This window comes from Leptonychotes weddellii, unplaced genomic scaffold (genome assembly GCF_054177405.1).
Source record: "Leptonychotes weddellii isolate Sample4059 unplaced genomic scaffold, ASM5417740v2 HiC_scaffold_9701, whole genome shotgun sequence".
Taxonomy (NCBI): Eukaryota; Metazoa; Chordata; class Mammalia; order Carnivora; family Phocidae; genus Leptonychotes; species Leptonychotes weddellii.
The window spans coordinates 2,124-7,904 of NW_028069159.1; the positions used below are offsets into that span (position 1 = coordinate 2,124).

At 36.5% G+C, this 5,781-nt stretch overlaps 1 non-coding gene across 1 annotated transcript; it reads left to right on the top strand.

The window, feature by feature from the left end:
• The first annotated feature begins 914 nt into the window (after positions 1-914).
• On the top strand, positions 915-1,021 carry LOC115944763 (U6 spliceosomal RNA). The gene has a single exon (XR_004079277.1). It is a non-coding gene; the product is annotated as a U6 spliceosomal RNA (small nuclear RNA).
• Positions 1,022-5,781: the final 4,760 nt, after the last annotated feature.

Here is a 5,781-nt window from a genome sequence, read left to right on the forward strand (position 1 = left end):
CTTTAAACTTAAATGTTGGGGCCCAATGGCCTGGCTGGCCCCATTTTTCAGAATCCTATATCTGTGTATACTTATTGAATGAATAGATAGGAGGATCAGTGAAGTCTCTCTAAAGGGTTGAAATGTAGTTTAACATTACTGCCATCAGTCTTGCAAGTCTGGAAACCAAAGGTAGCACACAAGGGTGACCAATAAAAACACTGCTTCTCTGAACCCCTGGGAAGTTCTCTTCTGAGAATTACATTCTTTAAAGGGCTTCTCCAAAATCATCAGCTCAAAGATTGTGCCTATCTTAAGAGTCATTAAAATATTTTTATCTGTTTGGAAACAAGATTTTCTGATAAATTCACTGAAGAAGAGAGTACCTTACTAATCTCCCTCTATGTTCACCAGGAAGGGAAGAGAGTTTATTTAAGGCATGGTTATACCTAGGTCATCTATTCAAATAAACACAATTGCCCCAACTCATACAACTGATCATATCTGCTCTAACTTTGCTCCAGGAAAATACCTGGTTATTGGAATAGAGAAGGAAGACTAAGCTAATCAAATGATCCCATGTAATTAAAGTTCATTGATGCATGGGCTAGATTTCTTAGCAGTATATGCTTGTAAATGGATTGTATTCCAATGGTTCATTTGTAAATTAGTTGGGTGGAACATGAAATTCATTTTTCCATTTAAAAAATACTTACAAGAAGTGGTTACATTTCCAGCCTGGCCTTCCAAACTTACCTAGCCAGTAACTTTGCTAGAATAAAGTATATTCACAATGGGTTGATATCACTTTGATGTACATAGCTAAACAAAGTGGAAGAAAGAAAATTGAATAATAATTTCTTTTTTAAAAAATGTGTCTTGAAGGCTCATGCTTTGGGGAAAAAAAAGACAGTTTTAAAACAAAAGGGGTGTGTGTGTTCACTTCAGCAGCACATATACCAAAATTGGAATGATACAGAGAAGATTAGCATGGCCCCTGGGCAAGGATGACACACAAATTCCTAAAACAAAAAGGATGTGATAGATAAAATTTTAGGAAGATTCTAAAGCAGATTTGGGGAGAAATCTGAATCTTTAGGATACTATCCCCAACTCAGAAAACAAATCAGGGATCACCAGGAAAGTTTTGGTGTTCATGGGATTAATTCTCCCCGACCTCATTCTCTAGTCATATCATGACCTCCTCCATGGGCAACAGATATATGTTGATCTACCCTCATGGCATCCCTTCCTTCTTTTGTTGGTGATAGCATCTCAATATACCTTTAGAGCAAATATTCCTACTTTTCTCTTAATTTATGTAGTTTACATAGAACTGACTCCATCTCTGGGGTTAAGAAATGTAACCAGGAATTTAGGCCAGTCTGAGCATTCCAGTTCCCAACTGATTGATTATTCCAGAGATGAACACATGACCTTAGGAGTTCCAGTCAGAAAATGTGCATGACTCTTACCAGGACTATTGGGAAAAAAGACCTTCATTCCCCTAGAGTGTCTAAGCTTTTAAGATGCAAGCCTGGTGCTGCTTATAAAAAATAAAAGTAAATAAATAATAAAAATTTAAAAAGTCAAGCCTACTTGGAAATTAAGCCTACACAGGAAGGCAGAGCTAAAGGATGTACAAAGATAAATTCCTGACCACAATTTTTAAACACCCGTGCCTCAAACCTATTTCTTGAATACATGAGCCAGTGATTTTTTCCCTTTGTTTCAGGAATTTTTCAGTTGGCTTTCTGTCACTTTCAAGCAAAAGAGTTGGTTTATTTTACAACAAATGTCAACTAGTAATGTATGTTTTAGACTACTTCTATGGGAATACCAAGGAAGATCCATCCAACCTCTTTCCAGATTTTGACACCAGGTAAATTGGCTTCTAGATAATTCCAAGGGAATTTGAATTACATGATACAAGTTATTTTGTTATATTTTGTTCATCTATGTATGACTTTCCTTTTCTTGATTTGGGTTAATTCTTACCACTGATCACCCATTGTTAGTGACATTTTATTCCTCCCTTCTCTGCCCCCAGGGAGATTATAGAAATTTAACAAAAAGAGAAAGAGGGAATTATAGAAATGTAACAAAGATAGAAATATTTTTTTATTAGAGAATGGGAGTTCTTATCCTCTGTTTCACTATTAATATGCATATCTTAGCAAAACCACTTTAGTCTCTTGAGGTCTCTCCTCCCATATTTGTGAATAAGCAACTGTGATTCTGGGACTTCTGAAGTAATTGGAGGTGGAAGGGAAAGGATGGTGGATCAGGGCTAAACAAAGCCATGGGGACAGATAAGAAAGGGATTCCCTGAGATGTGATAAACTGAGGTGAGAGAAGCAGAAGACAGGAAAAGTGGGCATGCCTTGGACGTAATCCCAGTCAAAGGAAAGACAGTGGTTGAGAATAGACAGAGTCAAACAATTCCCTGGGGGAGGCCTCTGGCAGTGGCCCCAGACAGGGGCTAATAGATCAGGCTTTGCAGACCCATAAGGAGCTGTCCATTGACTGAAGGCTGTAATCTTCACTTTTCCCGAATGCTCTCAAGAAGTCTATGCTTAATAAATCTGGTCATTTATGTGACTCCTATAGTAAAACCCAGATGAGGAAACACTTAACCTTTTATAACAAGGAGGTGGGAGGGAAAGAGAGAGATTTTATGACACAGGATTTTTTTCTCTGAAAAGGAACATAACCCTGGTTAATACAAGCAAGAATTTTCAACTTACTGGAGTAATTAGTTGACATTTGGTTATAAAATAAACCAATTTTAAAGTGCTGATTTCTGCTTTTTCTATAGCTACTTAATGTCCACAGAAAGGTTTTAATTCCAAATGGAATGTATTGCTGGTAGTACGTTAACAAGCTATTTAAGATATTAAAGCCACATAATATGCACAGACTTAAATGCAGCTGTATAAAGCCAGCCTTGAATTGTATGTATTATATATTTGTCAACATATTCCTTTTGGGAGATGCTAATTTTATTGCCAAAGGTTACTTGATTCATGTTCTAGGGGGCTTTCCTCACTAGGTGATGAACACATGAAAAGAAAATTTCTGTTTGTCTTGTGTCTACTCTAAAAAAAAAAAAATGTGCATTATAATGAATTAAAAATCATTAGCCATTAAAATGACAGAATTCAAGGGACTTCCATGACAGGAAAAATGGAGTAGAAATACTTTTTCTTATTCCTCCTGCTAAGTATAACTAAAAACCCTGTGCATTACATACAGAGGAAACATAAAGAAATTCTGAAAGGTGGAGAGAAGACAGATGATCTGAGGGCCTTGTGACCCAAGTAACACACAGTGATAAGCTTCCTTGGTTTGTTGGGTTTTGGGCATTTTCAGGTTTGGTGAGATATATATATATATATATATATCTATTGGAGGGGCGGTTGTTTTGCTTCATATATTCTAGACAGAAGACACCAGCAATCCAGAAATTCTAATAGGCACAGACAAAAGAAATTCCAACTAAATTCTGCTCTCTCCAGACAAAGGCCAGCAAAAAGGCAGCCTAGCAAGCTAGACCGAAACCTTTCAGAAAATAACTGCTCTACTCCAGCCACACGCCACAAAAAAAAATGCCATGGCCCCTTCCCAGCCTGTAACAGCAAAGGCTGATGTGGGAACCTAGATGTCACCTCTGCCAAACTGAACAAAGCACCCCAAACACTCTGCTAAAGCAGTAACAAAAGGCAGAGCAGGTAGCCAAGATTTCATCCCCACAAGAACAGTAACAAGCCTCCCTGTTCCACACTAAAAGACTAGTAGGGAGCAGGAACTACTTTGCCTAGTAATGTCAGGGAAAGCCAGCTAAAACAGAAGGTTTAAGTAAGATTCAGAAATACCCAAAAATTTATAAAACCCCAAATGTCCAGGTTTTAATAAAAAACCACACATCATACTAAGAACCAGAAATATCGTGCATTTAATAAAAAACATCAATAAATGCCAACACAATGCTGACATAGATGTTAGAATCACATGACAAAATGTTTAAAGCAGCCACCATAAAAATGCTTTGAGGAGCAATTAAGAATACACTTAAAACAAACGGGAAAAAAAAAGCATAAAGTTTCAGCAAAGGAATAAAAATCTTTCTGAAGAAATAGAAGATATAAGAAAGACAAAATGGATATTTTAAACCTGAATACAATAACAACAAATGGAATTTTAAACCTAAAATAAAATAACTAAAATTTAAAAGCTCCTTGGAAGGGCTGAAAATCAGAATGGAGAGGATAGTTGAAAGAATATTGAACTTGAAAATAAAGCAATATAAATTACTCAACCTTAACAGGAAGAAAGCAAATTTAAAAAATAAATAAACAGAGCCTCAGGAATCCATGGGACTACAACAAAAGATCTAACCATTGGATCATGTCATTTGAGTCCCAGAAGGATAGGAAAAGGATGCAGGACTAAAAAAATATTTGAGAAAATAATGGCTGAATTCTTCCTGATTTGGCAAAAGACATAAACCTACAGACTCAAAAACCTAAGTGAATCAATTTTCTCACAGTTCTGGATGCTAGAAGTCTAAGATCTAAGTCCCAGCAAATGAGTGTTTGGTGAGGACTTTCCTCCTGGCTTATAGATGACTATTTTCTCACTCCATCCTCACAAGGCTTTTCCTCTGTGCATGCATGGAGAGAGATGGAGAGGGAGAGAGAGAGATCTGGTATCTCTTTCTCACAAGAACACCAGTCCTGTCCAATAAGGAATCCACCCTTATGACTTCATTTAACCTTACTTAGCTCCTTAAAGTCCCCATCTCCAAAGGCAGTTACATTGGGCATTAGGGTTTCAACATATGAATTTGGGAGAGACATAATTCAGTCCATAACACCAGGACACATCATGATCAAACTTCTTAAAAGTAAACACAAAGAAAATATCTTCAATGCAGTGAGGGAAATGACTCCTCATGGAAAACAATTTGGATCATAATGAATTTCTCATAAAAAACAATGGAGACCAGAAGGAATTCCCACATTTTTCAAGGGAAAAAAAAAAAAAATTGAAATGCCAAGCCAGAACCTTCTATCCAGAGACGTCATCCTTCATAAATTAAGGAGAAATCAAGACATTTCTTTAATAAAGGAAAACGTAAGAAAATTTGTCTCTAGCAGTTCTCCTCTAAAATAATGACTAAAGGAAATTTTCTAAGCAGAAAGGAAATAATAAGAGAAGGGATTTGGAAATATCAGGAAAGAAGAAAGAACATGGTAAGCAAAAATATGGATAAATGTAATAGGCTTTCCTTCTCCTCCTCAATTCTCTAATTTATATTTGATAGTTGAAGCCAAAATTATAATGCCATTGGATGTGGTTTTAAATGTATGAACAGGAAATATTTAAGACAATTATATTATACATGAGGGAAAATAAAGAAATATAAAGGAAGGCAAATTTTCTATACTTCACTCAAGCTAGCAAAATGAAAATTCCAATAGACTGTGATGTCATGTATATCTAATGTAATACTTAGAGTAACTGCCAAAAAAGCTATGCAAAGAGATATACTCAAAAACACTATAGATAAAAGAAAATTGAATTCTAGAAAATGTACAAATAGAGGGGGCGGAGCAAGATGGCGGAGGAGTAGGAGACCTGGATTTCGTCTCCTCTCAGGAATTCAGCTGGATAGGGATCAAACCATTCTGAACACCTACAAACTCAACAGGAGATCGAAGAAAGGAATAGCAACAACTCTCTGAACAGAAAAGCGACCACTTTCTGGAAGGTAGGACGTGCGGAGAAGTGAATCCGAGG